At 43.6% G+C, this 12,073-nt stretch overlaps 1 long non-coding RNA gene across 1 annotated transcript; it reads left to right on the top strand.

The window, feature by feature from the left end:
* The first annotated feature begins 5,461 nt into the window (after nt 1–5,461).
* LOC119765090 lies at nt 5,462–10,260 on the top strand. The gene is made up of 3 exons (XR_005276496.1): nt 5,462–5,806; nt 5,873–8,727; nt 8,785–10,260. It is a non-coding gene; the product is annotated as an uncharacterized LOC119765090 (long non-coding RNA).
* The last annotated feature ends 1,813 nt before the right edge of the window (nt 10,261–12,073 follow it).

Genomic DNA, 12,073 nt, shown 5'->3' with positions numbered 1-12,073 from the left:
ATTCTGCAACAGGAAGCGGAACGCGTTGAACCACGACAGGAACACGTCCTTGATGATGTCCTTGAAGCTGAAAGATACATCATTGTTAGCAACGACTTCTAAAGCAACGCTCAAGATATCAAACCCACTGCAAATTCTCCGCGCGCACAACCGGTGAATTGATGAGGTACAGCCGCAGCTCGTCCGCCCCGTATTTGAGGTGCACCTCCAATGGGTACGGGTAGTTCTTCTTGCGCTTGCTCATCTTCTGCCCGTCGGCGGCCAGCACCAACCGGGTGCAGTTCGGTCCGGGTAAATCTCAGAATTCCATAAAGTTTGGCTGGTGCGCCATCGTCACCTTCTGTCCCTCCATTAGGCGACCGTTCATCTGGACCATGGCCTTGGCGGCATCGGCCGCCTCAAAGTACTGGATGTTACCGAAACCCTTGGAGAGTCCCGTCTCCTTGTCCATCACCAGCCGGAGCGCCGTAACGGTTCCGAACGGAGAGAATTTCGCCGCCAGCTGCTGGACGTTGATGGTTCGCTTCAGATTTCCCACAAACAAGACCTTTCCCTTGGTGGATTCCTTCGGGACCTTGGCCTTTGCAGCAACGGGACTGGCAATCGGAGCAGGACCCTTCCGACCTCAAGACGGGCGCCACGACGGATTCCGGCGGTTAGAGCGGTCATGCACACGAGTCCATCATCCGTAAAGGTGGCCAAAACAATCCGACTAGACGTGCCATCGTACCGAGCCTGAATTAACTTAAATTGGTTAAATTTCTCAAGTATTTCAAACTTTTTAGCAAACTTACCTACGTAGGGGAGAAAACTCGCGAGCAGCAAAACGAAAATCGTACGGAATGTTCTGCAACAGGAAGCGGAACGCGGATCTTTGAGGCCAATTCGGAAGCGTGTCAGTTAGACGAAACTGAGGATTACTTTCGCGTAGCAGACCTTGCGGTGGCCACTTTCTTTTACATTTTCTTCGACGCTTCCGCCAGTTGCTGGCAAGTTACCTTTCTGCAGCCGCCTTCCCGTAGATTATGCCCATCTTTGGCAACCATTAATCAAGATTTTTTGTCGATTCCGGCCGGTTATTGATTCCAGTGAGAAAATAAAAATTTGTAGAAGAACCACAAATATTTTTTGCCGGACACATTCAAAACAAAAACAATGGTTTGACAGATCTAGCTGTCAAGAGCGGGGAGAGAAAGAGAAAAAATGATGATGGCGGCTGCTGTCATGCTGGTAGTAAGCGATTTAAAAAATGTATGGGGGGAATCAATTTAAATTAAATATTTCCCAAATTAAAGATCGGTTAGGGATAAAATTTGACCTGGTGAAAGCTAATTTTTTTGTGAATCAGCAGGTCAAATTTTGTAACCCTGCGATTTGTAGTTGCTGAAATATTCATAAAAAAGTAAATTTCTCAGAACAAATTTGAATTTCTTACTACCAAACGAACAGCGCCATCTATGAGAAATTTTGGCCCGTCCGGTAATCCATTGGCGGAGCCTTTACTCGTTTCTCGACGGCAGAAGGCTCAGTACGAGGAGAAGGTTCCTTGTCACCAGTTTCGGATAAAACACCGAAACTGTTTGTCAATGGAATTGGAGAATTGACCTCACATTCAGAATCAGAATCAGACCTCAGAAGAGGCTGTTTTCTTTTTCTGTTTCCGTTAGCCGGTTTAGCGTTCAAACGCTTCACCGACGTAACGACCAAATCTTCAGAAGATTTGCGTTTACCTTTGTTTTGACGCATTTTGCAAGCAAAGTTCTCTTAAAAGATGGCTTCGTTTGTAAAATACAACAAAATTTCAGGTGGTGTTAGTCTTGAAAAGACTGTTTAGAATTTTGGAAAATAACTCAGGTAGTCTTTAAAAAGACTGTGAATTTTGTTTTGAAATAACTCTGAGCTTAGGTAGTAAAAAATACCGCAGCTCTAGTGTCCGTTCACCACGAAGGTTCGCAAGACACTGAGAATAATTTAAGCTTAAGGACCTCATTTCATGGCCAAAATAATGATCCCGACGAAAATGGTCAAAATTATCCCATAGTTCTACTAGCCAATATAAGCAAAGTCCCTTTTAGTGGGTATATCAAATGATTAGAAAAAAATCAACTTTCAAAATTTCAACTTTTTAGAATAACTGTAGCTTAAGGACCCCATTTCATGGCCAAAATAATGACCCCGACGAAAATGGTCAACATTTTCCCATAGTTCTAGCCAATTTTAGCAAAGTCCTTTAGGGGGTATATCAAATGGGTAATTATCTACCAACTCACACGAAATCGGGAAAAGTTGCCCCGACCCCTCTTCGATTTGCGTGAAACTTTGTCCTAAGGGGTAACTTTTGTCCCTGATCACGAATCCGAGGTCCGTTTTTTGATATCTCGTGACGGAGGGGCGGTACGACCCCTTTCATTTTTGAACATGCGAAAAAAGAGGTGTTTTTCAATAATTTGCAGCCTGAAACGGTGATGAGATAGAAATTTGATGTCAAAGGGACTTTTATGTAAAATTAGACGCCCGATTTGATGGCGTACTCAGAATTCCGAAAAAACCTATTTTTCATCGTAAAAAACACTAAAAAAGTTTTAAAAATTCTCCCATTTTCCGGAATTACTCGACTGTAAAAATTTTTGGAACATTTCATTTTATGGGAAATTTAATGTACTTTTCGAATCTCCATTGACCCAGATGGGTAATTTTTTCATTTAGAACAAATTTTTCCATTTTAAAATTTCGTGTTTTTTCTAACTTTGCAGGGTTATTTTTTAGAGTGTAACAATGTTCTACAAAGTTGTAAAGCAGACAATTACAAAAAAATTGATATGTAGACATAAGGGGTTTGCTTATAAACATCACGAGATATCACGATTTTACGAAGAAAAGCCTCTTTTTTCGCATGTTCAAAAATGAAAGGTGTCGTACCGCCCCTCCGTCACGAGATATCTAAAAACGGACCTCGAATTCGTGATCAGGGACAAAAGTTACCCCTTAGGACAAAGTTTCACGCAAATCGAAGAGGGGTCCGGGCAACTACTGTGTGAGTTGGCGGAGAATAACCCAAATAATAAAAAAAAACAACTTTCAAATTTTCAACTTTTTAGAATAACTGTAGCTTAAGGACCCCATTTCATTGTCAAATTAATTACCCTGACGAAATTGGTCAAAATTATCCCTTAGTATTAGCCATTTTAAATAAAGTCCCTTTGGGGGTATATCAAATAATTAAAAAAAACTCTCAAAATTTCAACGTTTTTGAATAATTTAAGTTTGAGGACCCCATTTCATGGTTAAATAAATGACCACGATTAAATTGGTCAAAATTATTCCATAGTTCTAGCCAATTTTAGTAAAGTCCCTTAGTGGGTATATCAAATGATTAAAAACAAAAAAAAAAAACAACTTTCAAAATTCCAACTTTCTAGAATAATTGTAGCTTAAGGACCCCATTTCATTGCCAACATAATGACCCCGACGAAAATGGTCAAAATTATCCCATAGTTCTAGCCAATTTTAGCAAAGTCCTTTAGAGGGTATATCAAAAATTAAAAAAAATCAACTTTCAAATTTTCAACTTTTTCGAATAATTTTAGCTTAAGGACCCCATGGCCAAAATAATGACCCCGACGAAATTGGACAAAATTATATCAAAGATCTAAACATATTTAACAAAAGAAAAAATAATAACAGATTTTGTTATGGACACTTAAAAACTTTTCCATTTTTGCGATTAATTGTAATTTTATTTCTAAGTCAGAATACCAAACGAACACAGAAAAAAATAATCCGGTAAATTTACATCATTAATGATGTACCAAAAGTGCACGTCATTAATGATGCTAATTTACATCAACTTCATTTTAAATTTACATGTCATCCTACGTAATCGTTCCCAGGCAAAATATTTCAAATAAGTGTAAATTTCCGATGAAAATAACGTAAATTTACCGGAGGAACTTTTTTTTTTGCTTCGCTGAATCTAGAATCCGATGTAAATTTCAATCGCATTTGATATTCATTGCGTTTTGAAAATTTGTCGGAATCAAGATCCAGCGAAGCAAAATAAGTAAATGGGATAATGCTAAACGTTAGAAGTAGAAAAGAGAGAACGTCCTAATATAAGTTGTCAATGTTAGAAAATTGTGATTTTGGTAATACGGAATGTACTCACCTAATAATTATGTGTTCTCGATCCGTTGAGTTGCTTCGGTGCCAACGAATTGTCTGCCGTCGAGCAGCCGCTGCAGTTAATGGTTCCGATACAACTCTAAAGTGGAGTCCATCGACGATGATTCTGCTCAGTAACGAAGTCTCGAAGTCGGCTCGTTGATGGTGACCAGCATCTCACCACGACCTTCTGGGTATCGGCCCAGACCTTGATAGTACGAAGACATGCAGAACAATCGAACAACTTTTCATCCGTGTGGACACGCGCTTTCGCAGGACTTAACCGTGCCGGAACCATCCTGCTCAACAAGGCAGCGCAGAAATTCCTCCTCGATCCGGATGCTACTCTTGGGAAACACTTTCGGAATCGCTGTCGTGTCGGTGAGGTGATTTGCTGGAAATCAGAATATTGTTCTTGTGCCTACATATGTTTATGATCGTTCCGAAAAACTTACGCTCGGAGACGTTTCTTTGACGATCTGCGACACTGCGATTGCAAACTGGAACCGCACAATCGTACAAACCAGGTCAAATCGACGAGGTGGATGCACATGACCAGTCTGCACTCGTTCCTCACTAGGAAGATTTATCGTTGTTGAGAACTAAAAAATTTAACGTGTTATTCTACATCGTATACGTATTATTAAAAGAAACTAACTCAATAATACCTGAACATCCTCCCTGAAAAATTTACGATCTGCCCAAAAACACCTGTACGTCACACTCGAACATTTTTTTTTGCTTCGCGGCGCTGTTTTTTTGCACCGAAATGACCGATTTTTGCATCTGGCAGTCTACGATCTTTCCGAACTTGGCCAAATAACCGAGAATGTCCGCTTCTTCCACCTGGCGCGGGATATTCGTGACCAGCAGCTTCGTTTGCGACTCCGATTCTGGTTCGTAGCCACCACTCTGTTCCGGATCAAGCCAGTCTTCTGTGCTTTGCTAACAGGATGCAAATTTTCTTACGCACTGGTTGAATCTCGATGTCAACACCTTGGAGAAATCGAATCTACACTCACGACGAAAAAAATATAGACGCACTGAGAACAAATCAAAACAAAAACAAACTAGTTGAACGCTGCAAAAGAATCAAGCAGAATCGATTTTGAATTTACTTTCTAATTTTTTTTTTCAGAAGAATATTTTTTAAAATAATTTTTGCTTTACTCTGACTCATAATTTCAAAGATTTAATTTTTTCAACTAAAATTACAAAAGTGTATTTAACTTAAATTGCAAATTTGGTTATCTGTAACAACGTGTAATATTCGCTCGACCCACCGCACAGTGGCCGGTTAGAGAACCATATTATCCAAGACATGAACCAAACTTGTGCGATACACGTTTCTGGAAGAATACCGAATAAGTAAAGAGTTTAAATTAAGTTTAGTGACCCATTTTTCCACAACGTGTCCCATTTCTTATTAAATCTCCTGCAACGTGCCAAATTTGTTTATTTTCGTTTTTTTTAAGTTGCCTTCAGTTTCGATTGTAGTTTTTAGTTACTGCCGATTTTTCTTTTATAAGAATCTAAGAATTTCCAAAAAAATAAGAATTTTTAGTGATTAAAAAGAAATTACAAGCTGGGCGTGCAAATTTGAGTATGTTCGCCTCGTTCCTCTTCAACATAAGTTCTATCTTTGGTAAGTTCTTGGAACATTTCTATACTTCTGCAACTCTGACCAAAACAAAACCCACCGCATGTGCAGGCCTTTCTACAACTCCACGGCAGTTCCGTCATCGGAAAATCACCCTTGGGTACCTGTTTGGAGGGTCCCGTGGCATAATCGATACGCGTTGGCGAGGACACCACCAAAGAGAAAAAAACCCCAATTAAACATGCTGCACAAAGACTAGTTTTGGTCAAGCCCCTACTAGCTGCTTCTCCAACACTGTAACCAGGATATTGTCCACGAGAAGCTCAACAAGGACTCGTGTTCGATCTTGCCGGAAACATGCACCAAGACTGCTAGGACCTGAGAAAGTCCAAGTATGACGGCGCAACTGAATACCAGTTATCCGGCGCCCCAACGTCAACAACCATCGCAAAAAGGTAAAAAAAACCTCTTGCCTCGGAAACCATTTCCACCTGCAAAAACTGAATCATATTAGTGTTTCCAGCACATAAATTTGGACGTTTTTCGATCGGCAAGGAGTAAACACCCGTTGTAAACAACTTACTTTAGCTACTAAATCAGGATCAGCAGCTAACGGGCAACATCCCGGATCCCGGCGCTAAGTCACAAGCAAGTGCATTTCAGCTTCCGGAATCTATTTTGAAATAGAATGGTGAAAATTCCAAATTATTTTACCCGGCTTCATTTTTAAACTTACATTTTGAAATAAGCTGAACCAGAATCAATTCCTCAAGACTTCTGGTCGTATGCTGTTTCTTGTTTCCACACCTTGCAATCGGGAATGGGAACGGGTTTCGGAACACCGACCAGAAGTGTCCCCACTATCGATACAGATTGCCAATGTTACCATGAAAGTGGTCCGCCGGAAAGAAACTTACATTTCCGAGCAACCGAACTGACCCGCAGCTGCTCATAATTGTTTTGATTTTGCTAGCTGTCAATCACAAAAGCAAGCAAAACAATTGAGATTTTATATTATTTTAGCATTTACATGAAACGTTTTTAGATGTTTTTCACAGTTTACATGTTTTTCATCCATTCAAATTTGTCGGTTTTCGTAAAAAAACAATTCATTTACACGAGATTTACCGATTACGTACAATCTAATTTTACATGATGGGTGTTTAAATGGCATTTAACCATTTACATCGGATTTCAAATTTACATGAAGCGAGTTTACGTCTAAAACAAAGTTTCTGTGTCGGGTAATTTTACACTTTTTTTCTGTGAATGACAAATCTTGTTATTAGGAGAGTTTTTGAAATGTATAAATGTAGCCTTCCAAAGTTGGCGAAAAAGTTCGGTCCACCGGTGGACGGATTGCGGCACAAGGATGCAAGAGGAATCCGTCCGCCGGTTGACGGATTGCCTGCACAAGGTTTTGCAAGAGGAATCCGTCCACCGGTGGACGGTTTGCCTTCCAATGTTGGTGAAAAAGTTCGGTCCACCGGTGAACGGATTACGGCACAAGGATGGATGCAAGAGGAATCCGTCCGCCGGTGGACAGATTGCCATCCAATGTTGGTGGAAAAGTTTGGTCCACCGGTGGACGGATTACGGCACAAGAATGCAAGAGGAATCCGTCCGCCGGTGGACAGATTGCCATCCAATGTTGGTGGAAAAGTTCGGTCCACCGGTGGACGGATTACGGCACAAGGATGCAAGAGGAATCCGTCCGCCGGTGGACGGATTGCCATCCAATGTTGGTGGAAAAGTTCGGTCCATCGGTCGACGGATTACTGGACAAGGACGCAAGAGGAATCCGTCCGCCGGTGGACGGATTGCCTTCCAATGTTGGTGAAAAAGTTCGGTTCACCGGTGGATGGATTACTGGACAAGGATGCAAGAGGAATCCGTCTGCCGGTGGACGGATTGCCTTCCTATGTTGGCGAAAGGGTTCGGAGAATTCTTTCCACCGGTGGACAGGTTTCGGCAAAAATGAGAAGAGCTTTCGGATAGGCGTTGGATGGATTTTTATGGGTTAAACCCAGGGCGTGACAATAGTAAAAAATTAAATAATTTAATTAATTAACTGCAGAAATTAACGAATTAACTTTTGTTTCCGATCATAACATCGCCACCTCTCTTTACATCACATTGGTTTGCCGATGACGTGTGACAGTTTGACATCTCGTGTAATTGTTGTTGTTGCGTTTGGTGGAATATTTTTATTTTTATCTTCAAAAAGAAAATGGCTGGCCCGTACACTGGATCCGTTAGGAAAGGACACCGAGTTCAGGAAACCTGTTGTAGCTGGCAAGTCCAAAGCATCGTTTCGGTTTTCAATCAGCTGAAAACTCGTCGGAACTAAGCAAGTGGACGGATTCGGTTGATAAAAAGAAGCGAGGTGATTCCGGAAGTGGTGGAGGATGACTGCGAACTTGAAGCGAAAAAGGTAGTAATTTATACGAGGGTGGACAACACAATGTCATTCCACCCTAAGATCGATCCGCCGTCAGGAGAACAGGTCGTGCCTCAACGACACACATCTGGTGCGGGGCGTACAAGCCTGAACCTGAACCTGAACGGCTACAACGCGATCTTTAACAAAATGGTCGTGCACCTGTAAAGTGTCCTCGTGTCAATGGAACGATGTTCTTCTGCGACACTGGGTACAACTTCCAGCAATTCCGCTCCTGGTGTACAGCTTGGTGGTCCAAATGCTGACAACTCGTGCCATTAGATTTGGTCAGATTCGATTACCATTACCGACCGATGTTCGCTCGATGGAGGATTCAGAAGACTGGACGTGTTACGGTTCAGCTGCGGATGCTACGTGCCGGAGAAAAAAAAGTGATTTGTTGATTGTGACAACTCGGCTCTGGGGGTTTCAGCGTCGGCCTTCTACAAGGGCAAGCATAAGATGCTGGCCAGGTTGGCGAACGAGACTAACAACGCGCCGCCAAAGTACTTTAGAAGACTAAAAGGTAGGTAGCCCCTCAACAGTGGATTAGTATCAGAATCTATTATCCTCTCAATTCCAGAGCACGAAGCTGCTGCTGAACATCGAGTGTTTCATGAATGAGATTAACGTGTCCCCGCCGTTGCAACGACAGATCATGGAGCAGATGTGCGCGGGTCTACTGCAGCGCATCGCGGCCAGCATTAAGAAGTTGCTGGTAGATTCAAAGCTGACCCCGGAGGAAATACACGTGAGCCTGAGTTTACCTATAGCAACGTGGAGCCCTACTCAAAGTTTTTTGGTGAATAGTCCACCACCAAACCTGTGAAAAACGGGACCCGAACCCCGACCCGCTCACCAACCCTGATCCGACCGGCACAACTCGTCAGTAACGTCGGCCAGATTGTCATCACAAGCAGTCCTACCACCCAGTCGCCGTCTACTTCGACCGCCCTGAGCTGGAATAGTCGTCGAGCGGACTCAAAATCCACGTCTCTCAAACCCACTCCAATCCGGCCATCGTATTATCGCGCCAGATCCATGAGCAGCAGCAGCTTTGCAACAATACTCTCCCCCGCCAAGCGACGCACCAGCCGAAGTTGTAGTGGCCGCCACCACTGATTTATTTGATTAGAAATACCCACCTGCGTTGCGAGCCGAACATTCTCCAGAGGTAGCGGAGGAAGAACCTGCCAAACCGGAGTTCTTCGAAAAGAACAAAGCAACCGTCGCCAAGATGGAACCCGAGTTTAGAAGTTCGTCCAAGGTGAGCCTCCTTGAGAACCTCTGCCGAAGGAACCGAATCCAGTTCCAACCTAGGTTCCAACGCACAGTAATTATACCAGCTGATCGCCGTGCCGGCGGAAACTTCGACGGACCTGCGATCGTGCTGATTGTGGAAGCATAAACACAAGCAGATCATTCTTTATTTATTGTTTCAATTCCAACAACTCAAAGCCAAAAGTACCTACATGCAGCTGAATAAAAAAAAACGAAATAAATAAATAATTATTGCACTTATTTTTTTTTATTTGCTATTAGCATCGACCTTTTTCGGGGCAAAAACGACAGTGCAACCGCCCATCGATGTGGCTACGGGGAATTCCCTTGTTCAAAGAAACCGCAGCCCATGTCGTCCTCGCATTCGGGCTATTCCATCTTCTAATCCTTTTTCTTCTCCTCGGCGGCAATGACGGGCACAGCACCACCGGACGACATCGAGGACTGGTTCTCGCGGCCGGAAGCGATCAGTTTCTCGATGACCTCCTTGTTGATGCGGGTTGAGTCAGCCTCGAGACCGACCGAGCGGCATTTCGAAACCTTTTGTAGCTACCAGCAACCGAAATTTACTAATTCCTTTCGGAAACATTCGCGAAAATAAATTAAAAACAATAACAAATGACCGGCATCTCCTCATTTTTGAGCAAGAGCAAATCAATACAAACTTGACAGGCGGGTGTGCGAAGGAGACGCAAAACAAATCAATGTTTTCGACAAAGCAAATATATTAAGGCCAGTTTCGCGCCCCTCGATCCAGGGTTAAACTAATATTGACTTTTTTTACTTTTTAGAATATTTCAAAAAAATACGAATACTCTGCAAGACCTTACTTCCCAAAGATCTTTTCGATTCCAGCATGGATGTGCCTTGGGTCGGACTAGCCGAAACGACAACATCGCCGCATCACAGGTGTGCGACGGGGTTCGCTGAACCGCCCGTCCTTTCGTATTATTTTTGTCACCATTTGCGATGGATCCTTTGTCCCTACCGAGTACGCATTCTGGAATCGCCCACCCTCAAACTGGTAAAACTTTTTCTTGAACTAACCTTCTTTTTTTTTTAGGCCAACTCGGACATTCCCTGAATCCCGGAAAAAAACATCTGAAGCTGGTGGGAAGTCAGACGAGTGCGCATTGGTTCCACGAGGTCGTGTGGAGTCTGCTGGATTTTGGTACGGCCACGAACCCGAACGGGGTCATCCTCGGTGGTTGCGAAGGTGGCATCATCCAGGTTTACGCTTTGAAGCTGTTGTGCGGGGAGAACGCGCTGATGGCCCAGCAGGACAAACATAACGGAGCAGTGCGCATTATGGACTACAATTCGTACCAGAATAAACTGTTGGCCTCAGGAGCGTCGGAGTAGGAAATCTTCATCTGGGATCTGAACATCACGGCGGCGCCGATGAGCCCAGGAGTGAAGGCACAACTGACCGACACCCAATCGCGGATCCGTTGGCGAGCGCCGTCCAGTGGCACCCGGAAGTGGCCACCCAGTTGTGGGTAACTAGCGAGGCAGATCAAGCCTCCCCCGTTCAACTGTGGGATCTCCGCTACACCCCCACCAAAACCTTCCACATCCACCAGCGGGGTGTCCTCGGTTTGACCTGGTGCCCGAAGAATTTCGACCTGGTCGCTTCCTGCGGCAAAGACAACAAAATCTACTGCTGGAACCAAAACTCCGAAGAGCAAAACGGGGAAATCCTCTCCGAGCTCGCGACCACCAACCAGTGGAACTTTGACGTGGCCTGGTGTCCACGCAACCCGGCGCTCATCGCCGGTTCCAGCTTCGACGGCAACGTAACCGTTTATTCGATCAACGGCGGAGCGCACGCCCAGCTGCAAACGGTGAACAAAATAGCCGATTCGTTTACCGGAGTCTACGGCATCGAGCACGAGCCGGTTCACCAGTCCGCAGGACAACCGCAGCCCACCTACAACGATCTGAAGCGACCGGCGGGAGCGTGCTTTGGGGTGAGTCGCCATCATAAACTTTCACAAAACAAAACCAAACATTTTCAACCCCTCACAGTTCAGCGGCAAGCTGGACACATTCAACGGAATGAGCCGCACCGTCATCGTGAACCAGGTCCTAACGGATCGCGAGCTGATCGAATGCTCGAACCGTCTCGAGCAAGTACTGGCCGAGGGAACTCGCTCCGACACCTGCGTGGGAAGGAACTTGAAGGATTGCTGGGAGACTTCACGGCTTGACTGCGCGAACTTTTCCGATGCCGGGGACATTTGAAGCGACCTAAATTTTCTCGAAGCACCATTTAAAGAAAAAAAATGTTATTGTTTTTATTGCTGTACTATTTTACATATTAATAAATAACTACACGCAGAAAAATAAGGCATATTTGAATCAACAAAACGTTTTGTTGATTTGAAAATCATGATTTTTGTTGAATCAACGCTAAACGTCAAAGCAGCTTTTTCAAAACAACAAAAGAATTTTGTGGAATTGAGAAAATCAAGGTTTGTTTCAACGCAATTTTTTGTTGACTATATTCAACAAAAATTTTGTTGATTCAAACCTCGTACAGGCTGATTCTACAAAACATTTATCTGCGTGTATGCCGTTGTGGTTTTATT

This window comes from Culex quinquefasciatus, chromosome 1 (assembly GCF_015732765.1).
Source record: "Culex quinquefasciatus strain JHB chromosome 1, VPISU_Cqui_1.0_pri_paternal, whole genome shotgun sequence".
Classification (NCBI taxonomy): Eukaryota; Metazoa; Arthropoda; class Insecta; order Diptera; family Culicidae; genus Culex; species Culex quinquefasciatus.
This window is presented reverse-complemented; position numbering and strand designations above follow the sequence as displayed.